The following is an 18,261-nucleotide window of genomic DNA, read 5'->3' on the forward strand; positions in this document are numbered from 1 at the left end:
AAGAGGAATTTTAAACACTTAAAAGAGTTCAGTGAATGGAATCAGTTCTCTGATGAGTAGTAAAAGAGGAAATAATTTAGACTGAGGAATTAAGGCAAACAAATGAAATTTAATAAGAGAAGAGTAAAGGAATAAATAGACTACAATGAGGCCTGTATGAGGCATTTATACATGAATTTGCTGTGACTAAAGGAGAGAATGAATCATTGTAAGTGCTCTGTTGGGCAGAAAAGTGAGTTATGTGACTATGTGTTACAAGCACTGTGAAATAACTGCTATGCAAAGTGATAATTCAGCTAAATGGATTACTAGGCAGTTCATGAGACTTTTTGTTACTGTATGTTAAAGTGAATATCAATGGTTGTACCCACACTTTAATGAAAATGCTACAGGTCATTAATGAGACTGCAATATAAAATCACTTAATTAGATAATTAGCTACCATGTACAGCCAGTTCAGCCTGTACGCTCCTTGTCATTTTGTTTGCCAATTCCTGAAATTGTACAGGGGATGCAGTACAGGTTGAGTATCCCTTATCCAAAATGCTCGGGACCAGGAGAATTTTGGATAACGGATTATTCCGTATTTCGGAATATTTTAATATTTCAATGATGTATTTTGAAGTATCTTGCATTTATGCTGTATAAACACATAATATACACACAAATATATTTTATTACCACATAAAATACACACAAATATATTTTATTTGTTCAAAAAACAAGGTTTCAAAACGTGAAACAAAATGTGTGTACTATCTCAGCACTGAATTTGAATGCCAAGCAATCATTGTCTTGCACATATATAGTGCCAGTTACATATCATGTCCCCAGTGATGCTGTTACAAATGTCCCCAGTGAGTTTTTAGCAAAAAAAAATTAAAAATTTTCACTTTCTGGAATGTTTGGTTTTTGGAATAATTCGGATAACGGATTTTCGGATACGGGATACTCGACCTGTACTGTTCTTTTACAGGACAGTTGCCTAGCTTCTCATTATAGAAAAATGTCATTTTAGAGAATGTCCAATAATTGTTCTCTTTGTTTCAGAAGCGGTAACTGAAATACCTATGTAAGTGAGATGTCAGAATAATGTTTTTGCCACTGTGCATGTACCAAAGGTGCACTGTACTCATACTGTGCTTGACTAGTGATAGCACATGCAAAGATAAATGATTTGCTATCTTGGTGACAAGTATTAATTGCTTGGGGGAGGTAATAGAAGCTAGAAAAACAATGATCTGGTGGGGCAATTTTTGAGGTATTCTCTAGCCCACCATTTGTTTACAGCTGGGTAGGGCCTTAAGCGAGATGCTCTGTCCAAGACAGAATAGGGGTTGCTCTGCGTTTTGATGGTGTGACCAGTGTGTGTCTGTTGTTCCTGCTTACATGATCGGCAGCTCGGAGACGCCACAAGTGTGCACAAGATGGCACAAGATGGAAGCTAAGCAAATATGCAGCAGTGCATCCAATTACATGCACCTCTGATTTAAGCAACATGAGTGCATAGCTGTTCCCAACTCATGCAGGAAAATGTGTCTGTGAACAATATCTGAACTTTGCACTATTTCAAACAAGAATAGAACTTGTTTTGGAAACAAATTCTGCACACAACAAAATTTCAAATACACATTGGCAAACCATAATATAGTTTTCATTATTCCCTTTATAAGTAAACTCACAACATCATCACACATTAAACATTGAATTCAAGTAACTTACAGCGGAATGCCTCAGACTAATAATACTACAATGAATAATACTACCCTGGAGATTTTTGGCACCATTGTTGTTCTTTGTCCTTTAAAGCATGGACCGCAGCTTTGTGTGGTAGACTTTGATTTCTGGATGCTTTTGTCATGGATAATCTGTGCAATGGAGACAGAAATATTTTATAAACCCAAGGGAAGAAACCAGAAGGAATTGGTATGAAAAACAATTACATTTTAATTAGAATTTAACATTTATTTGTATTTTGAGAGTTTCTGTGATCAATAAAGGAATTTACTCCAATGTTAATACAAACTCAATTTAACGTTGTTTTCATCCTGCCATTATTAATAATTATTTTGCATTCACACTTTATATGAACAGCTCATTTGTGATGTGCTTCATATTTTAATTTACTGTTCCAAGACAGCAGTGATGGATTAAGAGGATCTGCTGTCTGAGTTATTCATCCATCACTTCCTTTACACCCACAAGTCCCAACAACATGTCAAACATACTTCATGTGGCATGTAAAAAAATCTGACTTTACTGTTGCTGCCACATGTTCCTTTCCATGGATGCGGGTCATGTCTCTTACTGTTATCACACACTTTGCCTCCCAACCCTTCTCATGTCATCCGTCTTTCTACCCTTTGTCATATATGTTCCCACCTCTTCCCTTGGTACAGAATGCTCTTCACTTTCACTTTGACCCCATACTATGTCCTTCTATAAAATGATCCTAGCCTCACATACTGTATCTTATCACATGTTATCTCTCCAATAGTTTACCTTGTGTCACCTAAGTATGTACAAAAGTCATAGATGAAGCTCAACTGAACATTGCGTGAAAACAAGCTATAGCCACTGCATTAAAGCACATCCTATACTGTACACACAGTACATATACTGTACATATTTAGACTCATTTGCACAAAGATGTACAAATGTTGCATAAGCTTTTTATTGCATCACTTTGCGACTAATACACACATATTCGAGCAAGCTATTTTGCATGGGACCTGGTTCATTGAGAAGCTCTGTTTGATGCAGCTGCAGCAATAGTGTAGGAGGACCCATATGTACCATAGATGTATATGTCTATTATTTATACTTTATTTTATATTAATATCTTGCCCTTTAACACCCACATGTTTCTTCCTTTAGATAAAAGGACTAGTATGCGGATGCACTGCACACTCAACACATGATCTCCAACTAACATCTAGAGCAGAACTTTGCAAACTGAGCGTTGTGACAACCCCATGCACAATGACAATGGGGTGACTACAGGACATGCTCTAGCTATTCAGCAGAGCAAGAATAGTAGAATGTCATTTGCCACTCTAACCCCTGCTCCACTGTATAAAGTGTTGGCTAGCAGCATCAATAAGGAGCCAACAGCTGACGGGCAGCTGCAGATGTTCAGAGGTTTCAGAACCATGGCATCTGTTACAGAGCAGAGCAATGATCAGTTAGCCAAGGATTAAATAGAATGGGAGAATAAGAGGAAAGGAAGAATAAAGGTGTCATAAGGAAAGTAAACATTTACTTCCTGCTCTGCATAATCTGCAGTTCCATCAGCACACTATCACTGAAACATATTTGAAAAAAAAAAAACACACCAGATGCCACAAACATGCATCAATTTGGCATTAGCACTACTATGTGAAACACACAACTACATTATACATTTAGAATGTAAGCCCTCATGAGCAGGGCTCTCTTCACTCATGTGATTTCCTTCTCTTAACCATCTTTAATGGCACCAAATAATGCAGCTTTCTGCTACTTTCTGCTACTTATTCCAGTGTCCTCTGTTGATGCTCCTATTGTTGAAAAGCACAATTTTTCTCAAATGGACAAAACCATTCTGCACTGCAGGTGGGGCAAATGTGAAGGGGTGCGGTATGACTGGTTGACATCAGAATTCCAGATGCCGGTATTCCAAAAGGCGGGTGGGCTCAAAATAGCCACTTGCAGGCTTGGTGGCTCACTGTGCTTGCCACAGGTTTTGTTCTCACTCTGTATGGTTCGTGGACCCCCACAAGGGAGAATAGCCCATTTTGGTCAGGATCCCAACTGTCGGGCAAACAGTTGGGATTTCGACATCGGTATACAGAACATCGAGATCCTTACCGTTTGGTGAGTTATTTTATTTCTGTGCAAAGTACTGGCTGCTTTTTTTTACAATGCAATTTAGATTGGATCACATAACTCTGCACATGCTACATTTGCCCCACCTGAAGTGAAGCATGGTTTTGCCTATGTGAGGAATATGTGCGTTGCGATCAGGTCTTAATAAAGCCCTTAAGCTGGCCATACATCAGAAAGATCGATCTTAAGATCGATTGCGCTCATGATTGTGTACAATTTCCCTTGAAATCCCCGGCAGTCCTTGGTGGTTTTTGGACACACAATCTACACACAATCGATCATACAATCAATCATACAATCCATCTACTGCATGATTGTGTACACAAGATGTGCACACAATCTGCATACAATCCATCTTACAATCAGTCATACAATCCATCTGCTGATTGATTGTATGATTATGTACATAAGATGTGCACACAATCTGCATACAATCCATCTTACAATCAGTTGAGATTGTATGATTGGGTACAATATCTTTCTGATGTATGGCCACCTTTAGTCCTCTTTTCCACACTCAGTTCACATTTTCCAGGTCACCTGTCAGGAGTATTATGTATTACAATCTGTCACATTTTAAAAATCTACAGGTGAACTGGAATACAAGAATTGTGTGAGATCGTGAGGATGGCTTTTTAGGACCTGTGTTGTAGAGTAAGAAATAATTACAAGCAAAATATTGTGAATTGCCATCACTGACATTTACAAGACCTCTTAAACCTGAGTATGATAAACAACATGGCATGACATTTATGGTTGACAGTGGTATTATAAAAATTGTAGATCTGGATTTATTTTAGTACATTCAGACTCAAGGGCCATGTGGAGTTAAGTATTCTGGATTATGACTGCATGGGGGAAGTGTGAGCCAATGGAAATTATTGTGGGATTAACTTGATAGGTAATATATGTGGAACGCTGGCTTTGTGCTTTTACTTTTTGGTTCCTGTTCATGTTTGTTAATTTCATTGTGTGTATTCTTTTGTGTGGTGTTTGTATGGTGCTGAACAGAAGCATCATTAATAAATGCATGTGATGCATAGGCTGCAAAGTATTTTGTGGAGTTACGGCATGTTTTGCTGTTTATGTCCTTATGTTTTACTTTGTTTTGTTATTTCCCTGGTATGTATTGGTAGTGTATTGGGAGTTTAGGGAATGTCTACATAGTTACATAGTAGTTAAGGCTGAAAATGATTTGTTATTTTTATTTGTACCCCTGGATGTTTTTAGCAAATAAATATTTGTCTAGCCTTATTTTAAACGTATTTATTGTGTCTGCCGACACCACTTCACCAGGCAGAGAGTTCAAAAGTTTGGCTGCCCTGACCGTGAAAAAAAAAATCCTTCTAAGAGAACAAAATCTTTTTTCTTCCATTCTGAACTTGTGCCCTTGTGTCCTAGAGTCCTTCCTTGTAGTAAAAAGGGTGCTAGACTGTTTCATATATTGGCCCCGGATATATTTGTACATGTTAAGCAAGTCCCCCTTAAACATCTCTTTTCTAGCGTAAATAATCCCAAATTGTTTAATCTGTCCTTGTAGCTTAAATTCTCCATTCCCTTTATAACCTTTGTTGCTCTTCTTTGGATTTTTTGATTTTATAGTGTGGGGGCCCAGAATTGTACTAGATATTCAAGATGTGGTCTAACCAATGCTTTGTACAGTGGCATAATTACTTTTGAGTCCCTGATTTCCATACCCCTTGTAATACATGCTAGTATTCTGTTTGCCTTGTTTCTTGCTATATGACATTGAGCTCTGCACCCAATTTACTGAGCCGCAATTTTATCTCATCTGTCGTGAAAGCGATATTAAGATCTGGCTTGCTCGTTCCATTTGTGGTACCTGTAAGTTCCACTGTCTATTCTCCCCTGGTAAACACTGATGAGAATTTTTAAACAGTTCTACTTTTTCCTTATCCTCTGTAAAGATTTTACCATCAATATTGGTTAATGGGCCTATGTTCTCTTTAATTATTCGTTTACTTTTGATGTGTTTGAAAAACTTCTTGGGGTTGGTTTTACTCTCAGTGGCTATGCGCTCCTCATTTTCCCTTTTAGCTATTGTGATTACCCTTTTACAAATTGTATTTAATTCTTTGTATTTCCTGAATGCCTTGTCATTCTTGTCTTATTATCGAATGCTGTCCTTACTTTTTTATCCAACTGTGATGTTTTTTTCTTATTAAATTTACCTTTATTGCTGTTTGGGATGTATTTAGTTGTCTAGGAGTCACATGAATTGTAATACTTGGGGTAGCTAATTTTACTGACTGATGCAAAGCAAGGAACCCTTCTGGATATATAGTAATTTACATAATCATGTTACTACCCACCACTGCATTATGCCATCATTTGCACCCAAAACATGCCGTTTTGAGGCAAACAGATATTGGGGCAGGTGTATTAAGCCTGGTAAAGTAATAAAGTTGTGATAAAGTGGAAGGTGATAACGGCACCAGCCAATCAACTCCTAGAACAGCTAATTGTCTGGTACATTATCACATTCCACTTTATCACTTCACCAGGCTTAATACACCTAGAACAGCTGATTGGCTGGTACATTATTAACTTCCACTTTATCACCTCACCAGGCTTAATACACCTGCCCCAAAGATTCATCTCCATCCATCCTAAGTTAGTGTGGTGCTACTGGGATAGTCTCTGCACTGCATTATACAATGTATCTAAAAAAATCTTGCTCCGTGGGGTGAAATGTAATAGGATGAGAGATTCAGAAAGTGAGAGATTTGATAAGAAATCTCCAGTTTTTTTAAAGCGGCAATCATTTACACTGCAAAACCAGTTTGATTTTGAAGTGTCAATGATTGCCGCTTTAAAAAACCTGGAGATTTCTTACCAAATCTCTCACTTTCTGAATCTCTCATCCTATTACATTTCACCCCATGTGTCTATTATGTGCCAATGGACAGAAAGATACTGTACATTTTACAATTCAAGTGGTACTCGTGGTCCCCCAGTGTTATTTTGGAAATATTAGTTTCCCAAATTTACTAGTTCTTTATCTGATATGCGACCTGAACCTTATGTAGGAAGCAATCTGTATTTTCTGCTGAGCATCCTGAAAGAGATTCTGTGATTGGAACTAGCATCTGATCAATAGATGTTCATTTTCTAACTGACAAACTTGCTTGTGATTTATTTCTATATGGTATTCGCCATTGAATAATGACACATTTTAGACAAGAGTCACAACATTTGCTATTGAAGTGATGAATGAGGTATGTGGCACATTATTGAGTTATGAACATTGGTTAAAATATATACTAGATTGATTGGTCTATTTATAATACATTAAGTAAAAATGCTTAAATTACTAGAAGTAGATCCTTGAAGTGGCTTGTGGTATAAATGGGATATTTGGGGAAGATCAATTTTGTATTTCGGCAACACATAATTAAAATAAAAGGCACTAAGAAAACTCTAATATCTTGCTTGCTCAAGCTTAGATGGTGATCCGGTAAAATGAAAAATCAAACAAAGAAACAAAGGGCTTCTAATTTCCATCCAGAAAAATATGAATTGTCAGCAGCAAAACTTTTTCTTTCAATTCACTATATTACAGGCACTGTAAAGCACTGGGGCTCTGCATTAGGTATCACTCTCCATTTAAGCCCCCCCAGACTCCCATTGGTTAGGTTTCATAGGAGTCTGGGGTGGAATTTGAAGGAAATGGAAGATGAATGTAAGGTCTGGAATGCAGTGGCTGTTGTTAAAATCCCAGTGCTGCTTATACCTGATGACCAGCAGCCAGCACATACAGTATACTGTATCACATTCATCTTAACATGTATGTTTATATGAGCTAACTGGCTACCTTCTAAAGAATAATGGTTGCTTTTGTATTCTATTTTTAATATACATTTTTGTTTTGCATACAATCATCAATATTAGCATTTTCTGCAAAAATAACATTTAGGGCCATAGGTATGAAGCTTCAACAACAGAAAATGCAGAGTGATAAACAACCAGCCAGTCAGCTCCCTACCTTTTTCAAACCCATACTGTACCGTTGCAATTTGGAGCTTATTGGCTGGCTGCTTATCACTCTCCCTTTTATAATTTTATGAAGCTGGATACATCTGGCCATGTGGGGGTATTTCATCTTGCTTCCGACTGTAGAAACATTTGATGCAGATTGTCAAATACGGTAGCAATTTCAACATCTGTAGCCGTTTTCATCAATGCAGATTCGACATTTTAAAAATTTGAATATGCATGGCTTCAATGCAGCCAAAAACTTAATTGAAAAAGGCCTAAATAAATGAATAGTTGATTTTCGATATTTCAGATACATATCAGAAGACATTGAATTATGAATACAATTAAAAATGAATATTTTTTTCTGCAATAGCATACAATCCTTTTATACTCTTTAAAAAATATATATATGATTTTCTTGAGAACACCATAGTATTACTGTAAAAAAACATCTTTAATATAGTTTTTTTTAACTATGTTGTTCATTGCAAAATAGAATAATTAATTTAACACTGATATCACTTAGTCCATAATTGCACTAGACTGAAAAATGAAAGGTTCTTTTTAGACCTAGCAAATGACAAAGAAACAAAACCCTACAGTCAGCCAGCACCCTGTAGTTTGAAGTACTTAGAGGATGCCTTCTAACGGATTGCTTTACCAGTGGGGTGTGATTTACAGTATGATTATGTTTTCAGATTTTCTGTTATTTCCTTTGTATGGCATTGATAATAAACTATGTTTACCTTGTTCACAAAAGTTTATTGCTGACTTTCAATTCATTATAAGCAAGATTCTGCAAAGTTTTAGATTATAATAATTGAATAAATGCATTTCAAAGAGAAGACAGTGCAAGCAAAATGTTACAGATGCTTTTATTGATACGTTTAAGTAATATCAGCGAGGGAATAAATTGTGTCCCATTGTTTTATAGAACTCTGAATAATTTAAGTGGGGTCATATACAATATGAATCCTGTTTTATATGCCAAGAAGTTAATTAGATAATTTAAACATTATAACTGTAATAATTTATTCATTTAATTACCTGCACTATAAATTATTTAATATATTTCCACTAATATGTTATATATATATATATATATATATATATATATATATATATATATATTTTTTTTTTTTTGCAAGATTTGAATATTGCAAAGCCGTTGAAAATCCTAAATAACTCCAAATTTTAATGACTGTTATCAACATCTGTTTATGTGCAAAACATATGAAGGAAAAATGCATAAATGACCTACAGTATCAACAGTATGTAAATTAACTTCTATCCAATGTATAAGAAATGGTGCTATCTTGCAAGGACACATGTTAAAATTCACTACCCTATATACATGCACTGCAGAATGGTTTCTCTCAGGTGGAATATTGGGCAACTCTTTTAAACTTTTAAAACAGCAACCATTACCATATATACTCGAGTATAAGCCTACTTTTTCAGAACATTTTTTATGCTGAAAAAGCCCCCCTCGGCTCATACTTGAGTGAGGGTCCCACTTGAGTCAATAAGTTTTTCCAGTTTTTTGTTGTAAAATTACAATAATCGGGTCGACTTATACTCGAGTATATACGGTAATTGGCACAACAATTAAACTTGCACAATTTATATGCACATTGATATGTACAAGGTGCATGCAGTATGAAACATAAATACATTTTGTGGTTAGATTTGGGTCCCATCTCCACAATATCTTATTATACTATAACACTATACCAAAATATGGTGATAACGGAAATCCAAAATACTTTTGGTCCTGACCAATTTTGCCATAGAAGACTGAATGGGATGTAGTCATCATCCCGGCACTCAGGATGTCTAGATGCCAGAGGAATCGTACCGGAATCCCAACACTTGCATATCATACTGGAATCCCAACATCTGAAATCCCAAAGGGAAGTTTATGGTGTAGATTTGGGTTACCTATGGGAGGGGAGGGGTTAGGTTTAGGCTGCACTGAAGGAAAGTTAGGCTGCTGGAGGAGAGGTTACGGTTAGGTTGCAGGGAAGGAGGGTTAGGTATAGGTAGTGGACATAGGCGAATCTAGGGGGTGGTCCGGGGGTGCACAGGACCACCCATTAGCCCATTTTGTAGCTGAGGGATGGAGCTTTCCAACGAGCCTAGCCCCGTGTCTCTAGCCCCCTGGGAACCAGAGATACGGCCAGGCAAACCTGGAACGTTTTCCCTATAGGATAACATGGGACCCGCTAATTCCTACCCCCACCCAGTTCAATGGCTGCCAATTACCCCTTCGGCATCACTGAAGGTTGATCTCAGTCGAACCCAAATCGCTGGGCCTTCAATCTGATACCAGGCTGGATCCATATGGGTTAATTGGTTCCAGGGATATTGAGGTTAAACCGTTTTTTCTTAAATGTAATTTCATGACTGTTTATGTTCTTTGAGGGCAGATTTCTCTGGAACCAAACAGCCCAGTTCACAGGACCAAAATCATTCAAAGCCAAATCAAAAGTTCTTCAATATGATACTGGTCTCATGTAAATGGGTCAGTTGGTTCCGAAGATATAGCTGGTTGGTTAAAGGGGGGTAGGGAGAGGGGAGTGGTTGTCTCTCCCCCTCACACCAGAAAATGCAGGGACTAGGCTGGTATATAAGGGGTCAGCCTGGGAATGTCCCTGCATGATCCTGGGACCATATTCCCGGGTAAATCCCTGCATTTTCTGTTGTGAAAGGGGTATTATTTCAAACAGCAGTGACCTGCAGTGCTCTGAATACAGCCGGGCAGCCCCCTGCTCTCTGCCCAGCTGTCAATGACTGTCACCCCTGCAGCTTCCACTCCAATTCTTCTCCCTGCTTTTACCTCAGCCCGCCCCCCCCTTTAATCGTGTGGTGCCGGCGCCCGGCGTGCTCCCCCGACGTCTTGTACAACAACAGCGCGCACAATATTTCAAATGTCCACTCGGCTAGAGGGGACACCAGGAGGGGAGTGGGAGCGTGCTCTGCACTGTGCTCTGCTCCTCTCCCCATAGAAGCAGCTGCACCGCTCTCCATCTCTCCCTGCAGCAGCGAAGGCTCTTATAAAAATTTACAGTAAGTGGCACTTTTGGGCGCATTGCTTAAGGGATGCTACAAGTGGTGGTATGTGGGGGCATTACGCATAATGTGTGGCTTAATGTGTAAGGGGCATTACGGTGTGCAGCATCATGTGTAAGCGGCATTATGTGTGCAGCATCGTGTGTAAGAGACATTATGTGTGCAGCATCATGTGTAAGGGGCATTATGTGTGCAGCATCATGTGTAAGAGACATTATGTGTGCAGCATCATGTGTAATGGGTACTATGGAGCGCGGCATCATGTGTAAGGGGCATTAAGGTGTGCAGCATCATGTGTAAGGGGCATTATGTGTGCAGCGTCATGTGTAAGGGACATTATGTGTGCAGCATCATGTGTAATGGGTACTATGGTGCGCGGCATCATGTGTAATGGGTACTATGGTGCGCGGCATCATGTGTAATGGGTACTATGGTGCGCGGCATCATGTGTAATGGGTACTATGGTGTGCGGCATCATGTGTAATGGGTACTATGGTGTGTGGCATCATGTGTAATGGGTACTATGGTGTGCGGCATCATGTGTAATGGGTACTATGGTGCCATCAAGCAAGAACCCCCTAGCAATGAGCACGTAGGTAAGCAGTACTTATGTGGCAAATATGTAATGGGCATTACGGTTTGTTATATAGTATGTAATGGGCATCATGATGTGTGGCACAATGTGTAATGTGCATTATGGTGTGTGGCCTTATGTGTAATTGGCATTATGGCGTGTGGCTTTATGTGTAATGGGTATTACGGCGTTTGCTAAAATGTGTAATGGGCATTACTGTGTATGGTCTAAAGTGTAACACCACACCCCTTTTTGTGATGCCACGCCTCCTTTCCATGAGGCCACGCCCCCTATTTGCCGCGCGGCTCCGCCGCGCAAAGGTCCCCCTGCTCTTATGTCTAGATCTGGGACCACCCATTACCATAATTCTAGATTCGCCTATGGTAGTGGAGAAGGTAAGCATACTTACCCCTAAACTATCAGGATGATGGCCACCTGGATGCCAGGGTCAGCCTTCTGACCTTTGGTATTGTCAGCTGTATAAATAACTTTTCACACTTGTTTAATTTACAGAGACCCTATGTTTCGTAACTCTACAACACAGAGATAATTAAAATAATGCAAAAATTACTTTATAGTCATTAAAGATGTGCCGACTGTCTCGTGGTTTGATTTTATTTCACAAACCATAATTAAGTTTTGTTGTTGATTTTGGTTTCAGCAAAACCCTGTGGGTGGTGTGTTGTTTTTCTATGAAAATAGATTAAGGGCATGACAAAGCACTGCATTTGTTACAATTGTCTATGATCATTTATGAAAAATGTATTAATTAAGACATTCAAATAGAATGGTTTAAGACAAAATAATTTACAGTTATCTTTTTTAAAGAATATTTTGCAGAGAACTCAAATGTATATAAGCAACATGTACAGTATGTTGTCCATTATGTGGTTTGCTTAAATGATCACACAAGGAGTATAGCTATAAAAAAACACCAATCATCATGGTGATTGATCTAGCTGCAAAGGTTATGCTTTTGAAAAAAAAAATACTGATGTGTAAATATTTACTTTTTCTTTTTTTTTTAACTGATATATTTTATTCAATTTAACTTTTAATATACAGTTTACAATGTTCAAGCGTATCTATAGAAACATATGCATATACATAGTTCGAAATGTTCAGCTTAACAGTTTTATAACTTGCATAAAACATTGTGACATTTTTCAGAACTTTGGAATTTCTATTTTTAACTTAGAATTAGTTGTAAATCTAAAAATTATGAAATGACATTAAAACAAGACAAACACACATACAATTACATTACTTTTTCTAATATTTAGATTTTTATGTGATAACAGCTGTTCATTACTAAAGGTGCCCATACATGGTGCATTTTTTTGGAGTGCGATCTGATGCGCTCACAGCACATCGCAGATAGTCTGTACAATCCATTTGCATATGCTTGGTTCGAGCAAGCACAGCAAACTGCTAGTTAAGAAGCTAACAGATGGTTGGCGACCGTCGAATGATTTGGCACACGCACCCAAGGCTGCAAATGGATGTTTATGCAAAACATCTATTCGCAGCCGTGCAGGGAACTCGACAAGCGAGGGGGGCGGGTGCTTTGTGAGCGGCAGGTGGCGTTAAATCCACATGCAATGTGAAAAAATTTGCAGCATTGCGTGTGCACTACAATAAAGTCCTCTATTTCTAGCATGGCTATAGAAATTTATAGGATATGACCTGAAATGGCGCACTGCTGCCTGTGAACTGTACTTAACCCTGGTTATCACCAAATAACCTTTACAATACCATACAATCACAAAAAATGGGAATTTCCAATCACGGGCGCAAAGAGGATTAGAGTGTCTATATCTTCTTATATTTTTCAACGATCTTCAAAGTTGTTACTCCGCCATATGTGGGAAGAGTTAGAAGAAAATTTGACGATTAGATGTGCTTATCCCAAATCTTAGGAATAGAGAGGTGGATGTATAACAAAGAAAATTGGGCGTACCCCACTTACGGTACGTAGGGCAGTGTAAAGACCCGTAGCGGTTTCTTTCTGTTCCTCTGATGTTTTCCTTTTCCAGGTGAGTTTTTCTCGTCGTGAATAGATGTGCAAGAAAGAATATATATACGAAATCAATATATAAATTTGAACTGTGTTAACTGTTTTTTTAAAGGTGACCCCGTGAACTTGATATTAGGTAGGAAGTGGTGTGAAGTCGTACCTTACTCACCAAGAGATAAAGCAAAGTACACACATAAAGGTTTCTTTTCCTATATTCAAGGTGATTATTTCATATGGAGATCAACAATGGATAAGCGTACCCCAACTCACGTGGAAGGATGTTATCTTTACACACGTAGCGTGTTCTTTAAGTAAATTCAATTGCGATCAGCAGACCATTGTTTTCTCCCATATTTCTAGCAGTATAGGAGCAGTGTGGTTCAGTCACATGGGTGGAGGATACCCTCGGGAATGGGGGTGGGGGGTTCAGGGAACTGTGGACAAAAGTTTAGTAACAGAAGCAGTCAAAGTGGAGTATTGTGGCAGGAGGGTTGGCAGAAGTCATGAATAGCAGGCAGTTCGATATAAATGGATCTATACATTTTCAAGGATAGGCTATAGAAACACAAGGCAACGTTGTACATTGTATGCTGTAGTCAACTACATATACATTTTCAAAGATGAGCTATAGATATAAATATCAGTAGTATCTGTTGGGTGCTGTAGTCAATTGCCTATATGATTTCAAAGCTGGACTATATAAATAAAAGACAACAGTATCTGTTGGGCGTTGCAGTAAATTACAGAATAACATGTAGAAAATCTGGAATAGTAAGACATGCAAGGAAGGCAGGTAACATAGGTAGGTTTTGAATTAATAAAACCCTAAATATTGTATTTTACTGTGATTGATATTAGTGGTAATGCAACAAGGAGTTTTTTAAGCTCCTTGATGACTGCAAAAACTTGAATGTTGATCCAGTCTCCAAATCAGTCACACCAGGTAACATACCAGCCCTATCACAGCTGCTAATGTATAATGCTAATAATTATTCTGCTGATGTTAGACTAGCTAGTCTCCCATGGTACATCATGGTATTAGAGATGCCATACTATACATGTAATGCAAAGTTAAATATGTTTAAAGACTGGAAAAGATAGGAGAAGTGCACGGTGAGTTAATTGCAAAACAAAGTTTACTAGTAATAAAAGCTCACATACACAGGTTAAGGATTAATCACCACATCAGTTTACACAGCAGATCCCAGGCAGTCAGATACGTAAGTATGAGTAGATTCACACCGTAGGTGCAGTTAGCCCCTGGGGCCGGACGAATCAAAAGACAACTCTCAGCATCACTACTGGAAACCACACCTCAACATGGTTCATCCCCATGTATATTGTCAGGAATGTTATAAAACTTTGTTATGGCTACAGTAAGGGATGGGACTCGGAGAACTACAGTAAGTCCTAAGTCAGAATAAAATCCTAAATTGAGTTTGCACAAATCATAGAAAAATACACAACAATCCATTAAAAATATAGAAACACGTGTTTTCATAGTTGTACATATCCATAAAACATGCTCACACAATCAATGTGTGTGATCATAACCATTATATTGGAAATATCAAGATAATAAGGTAACATACATACAAAACAAAACATACAACCTGTAGAACAGAGTCAAAATGAACCACCAAATATCAACACTACCTTATATGATTATAGAGTGTGTTCCTCTACTCTCAAGGGGTGGTGATCTTGATGTTTGTTTAATGCAACTCGAGGCAAAATGGATACATTGCCAGAACAAAGATCTAAATGAGTACTACTCATAAGCAGCTTTCATTATGGGCAATGTTTTTTTTTTTTTTTAACGTAAGCTTATATAAATATCTTTAGTTATGTGAGTGGTAGCTATACCTAGTGATTGACCTGTTTTAAATATGTGTGGATATTGGTATGTATATATATTTTTTAGTTTATGTGTTCTTTGAAGGGTTGATGTTATATGCCATTTGTGTCAGCAAGGCGTTATGCAGCACTCTACTAGTAGTCTATTTAGGCAGATATCATGGTACAGGAATGATTCTTAGCTGTGCACACTAGTTTCTCTTAACACTGGTACCCTATTATGTAAAAGTAAAATATATTTATGCTCAATGACAAATGCCCATGGCGGCCCTATTCCACATGATGTTTTTTTGACAGCCATGCCAAAATACTGAAACAATCACCACCATCCACAGGAAGCATTGCTTGATGAGTAGTTAGGGTGCATGGAGCAGAAGTGACTCCAGTATATTCTGGGGTCATGTTCCAACTGGGTGGAATGCATAACAGAGTCCAGTTGTTGTATTGGTTTCTCTGATGGGAGAGATGGTTAACCTGGAGGATGGATGTAATTCCAGTCGCTGCCTCGGAGTTATACGTCCGGATGGGGTAGTGCAATTGCACTCGAGAGTCCGTTAGAGGTGTAAATTTCGCCTGCCTTGTATGGATGCGTTTTAGAATATAGTCCAATCTGTGATGGGGAATTGTAAAAAGGCTCAACGCGTTTCTCTGGGTCCAGCACCCAGCTTCTTCAGGAGCAGAGTATAAATTGCGGTACAGGCCATTGTTAATTGCTGAAAAAGCATCAGGTATAACCCCCTAAATATATACCAACAATTTACTGTATCCTGGAGGTTTACTATATCCCAAAATGTAACTGTATCCCATACGATCACATGCACAGTCTATTAATAAATGCTAAGTTGTGTTAACATCAGCATTATGTACAAACATGAATTAGGCCCTGATTGTGGGTGCTAAGTACAGAATATAGTGGGACAAGTAGGACATTCCTGTTTCATTCATACTGTGCCCTACAATTTATGGTGGCAGCCCAGAATGGGGGTGATACATATGCTAATTTAGGAGACTGCATGAGTGCTTATGTATGATAAAGACTGACATTTTGAAATGCTGCATTTGAAATGTTAAATGTTAATACAGTATGGTCATATTCATATTTAGCCATAGTTTATAGTAAGCTGTAACAGCTTATATTAATCACTGGACAATAAGGACTATTACCAAGTTGGTACGGGCATGATTTTAATTAAATGAAGAATAATAGGGACCCGCAGAGATTAATCATGCTTCATTCATGGTCATCTCAGCAGTGCTTGGTTACTTTATAATACTGTATGAACATTATACATTGACACCAGGAGGTTATTTCATCTGTGTCACTGGTTACATGAACAGAAGCATAGCATATTTTTACAGTGCTTCAGGGTACTAAATATTGTAGTCACAGCCATGACTACATTCTGTGAGGACATGTCATAGCAAGTTACCTTTTCCTTTGATTTATAGCTTATTATTGTTCATATGTAATTGGTGCAGCTTGCACCTTGGGCCAAAAGTTGTAAACACTGTCTTGAAAAGTATTACAAATAGCCATCTTTTTCCACTGAGGTGTCTGGGTCTGCTGTTGTAATTCATTATGCTGAAGACACGAAACTGTCAAGGTATTCTGAACCTTGCAGGTATATTTAATGGGTTGGACTCAAGATTTACTAAATACATTTTTACATTTAGAATCTGATCGAGAAGAACATATACATAAAAAAATATATTTACAGAGCAAATCTATACAGTAAAACAAGCAATCAAATAATTGAATATACTCCAGGATACACCCCCCCCCCCCCCCCCCACGGGTCAGACCAATCATTCACCCCTCTTTTCCCTGACGCATCGGCATTCCCTTAAAATCTGAGGAACATGCCTTACTTGTCCCCTCTGAGGATATCTCTCTACCCTTGTTATCTCCCTCTGTTACCCGTAACTGTGCCCCGCCCCCCATACCACAGTGGACTTCTCCGCAGCTCCCTCCACCTGCTTCACTATTTGGCCCACTATGAGTCCATTAAATTATCCTGCTGGGATAAGCTTCTATGCCGCCTTCAGACATTACACCTTGCACCTGCATTTGCATGGCCCCCAGCTTGCACCCTCCTGCCCAGCTCTGAGGTGCCATAAAACAGATTCCTGGGCCCTATGTGAGCACCCCTCCAATGCCATGCCATTCCACTAACAGGGGAATGTGAACTTCGTCTCCTGCTATTGACAGTGCATCATCTGCATGTAACTATTTTTCAGCTTGTTTGTATAAATGGGAAAGAGAGGGAAAGGTTCTCAAAGTAAGACCCCCAGAAACCACCTGACAACTCCTATCAACAGAACTTACACTCCTATCTATCTTCACGGTGCGACTTCCTCTGGGGCCCCTCCTAGTGAATACACCGCCTCCTTCCCTACCATGGCTGTTGCTCCCGCATACGGAGCTACCCACGACCCTATATCACAGCTTAGAGATGAAATAATGGAAATCCCATGTAAAGTCGCTGCCCTCCAAACAGGACATGCAAGCCCTGGAGGCCCGCCTCAATGAATACTTGCAGTCTCAAATAGTAACCTGGGCTCTCGGGTGGCTATACTAGAAGATGACAGGGACGCTATACACTCTCAGCTATTTCGCCTGTGTGAGTCATTTGGAGGAAGCGCAACCAATTGAAGGAATGCAGCAAGTCACACAATGGATGGGGTTACACCTGTCCCCAAAAGAACAACATATGCAGTACAAATTTTGTGTGATGTGGCGCAACTCTTTCAAACAATGTTCATGAATTTCACTTTTTAGCAAAATTTATTTTGGAACAAGACAATAAAACAAATATGAATGAATACAGATAAAATTACAGACTGGACTCAGGATGTATCTCAGGATGCAATTCAC

At 38.6% G+C, this 18,261-nt stretch overlaps 1 protein-coding gene across 3 annotated transcripts in view; it reads left to right on the forward strand.

Annotated features, from left to right (window-relative positions):
- CDH12 (cadherin 12) overlaps nt 1-18,261 on the forward strand; it is an 849,072-nt gene that overhangs the window by 53,475 nt on the left and 777,336 nt on the right. The gene's annotated exons all lie outside the window — the stretch shown is intronic.

Source organism: Crinia signifera, chromosome 5, assembly GCF_055691185.1.
Source record: "Crinia signifera chromosome 5, ASM5569118v1, whole genome shotgun sequence".
Lineage (NCBI taxonomy): Eukaryota > Metazoa > Chordata > Amphibia > Anura > Myobatrachidae > Crinia > Crinia signifera.